The sequence below is a fragment of the Silene latifolia genome, chromosome 3 (assembly GCF_048544455.1).
Source record: "Silene latifolia isolate original U9 population chromosome 3, ASM4854445v1, whole genome shotgun sequence".
In the NCBI taxonomy this organism is placed as follows: domain Eukaryota; kingdom Viridiplantae; phylum Streptophyta; class Magnoliopsida; order Caryophyllales; family Caryophyllaceae; genus Silene; species Silene latifolia.
In genome coordinates this window covers 39,879,922-39,880,693 of record NC_133528.1, presented here as the reverse complement: position 1 = coordinate 39,880,693, position 772 = coordinate 39,879,922, and the positions used below count along the sequence as shown (strand labels likewise).

Below are 772 nucleotides of genomic sequence, written 5' to 3'. Positions count from 1 at the left end.
GTAGATATTCAACCAACTATTGAGTCCATCAACCCTTTTGCAAGAGAAGGTGAGGAGAACCCAACACAAAATAAAACTCAAAATCAACCCACAATGCCTAAGTTTTCATCACATTCCATGCCCACCGAGGAGAACCTACCCAATGGTACTCCCACACCACAACATCTAACCGGAAATTTTATTGCCAAATACGCATTTATCCAATTAGTCGAAAGGAGCCAATTTGGGGGGATGCCTAGTGAAGACCCTCATTCTCATATGGAAACCTTTTGTGACTATTGTGATGCAATTTCTCAAACCGGTGTGACTCAAGACCAAATTCGATGGGTCTTATTTCCTTTTTCTCTAATTGGCACCGCGAAACAATGGTTGAAAGGCCTTGATAAGGCTACTCTCGGAATTGATTCTTGGAAGAAGTTGGCTCTAGCTTTCTACAAAAAATTCTATCCACCGGAAAAGACTAACATGCTAAGAGCTCAAATCACGGATTTTAAGCAAAGGGATGAAGAATCTTTGTATGAAGCTTGGGAGCGGTTCAAAGGAATTTGTCGCTCATGTCCTCACCATGGACTTAGCGAGTGGTTCTTGGTACAACAATTTTGGAACGGTCTATATGAAGATTCAAGGAACATTCTCAACATGGGATCAAATGGAATATTCACCGAAGTTGATGACAATCAAACTTGGAACAAAATTGAGGAAATGGCGGTCCATAACTCACAATATAGTAGACCTCGCAAGGCTACTAGGGGAGGAAAGCATGAAGTGGACT

At 41.6% G+C, this 772-nt stretch overlaps 1 non-coding gene across 1 annotated transcript; it reads right to left on the bottom strand.

Moving 5' to 3' along the window:
* Positions 1–465: 465 nt before the first annotated feature.
* Positions 466–572, bottom strand: LOC141650723 (small nucleolar RNA R71). The gene has a single exon (XR_012546741.1). It is a non-coding gene; the product is annotated as a small nucleolar RNA R71 (small nucleolar RNA).
* Positions 573–772: the final 200 nt, after the last annotated feature.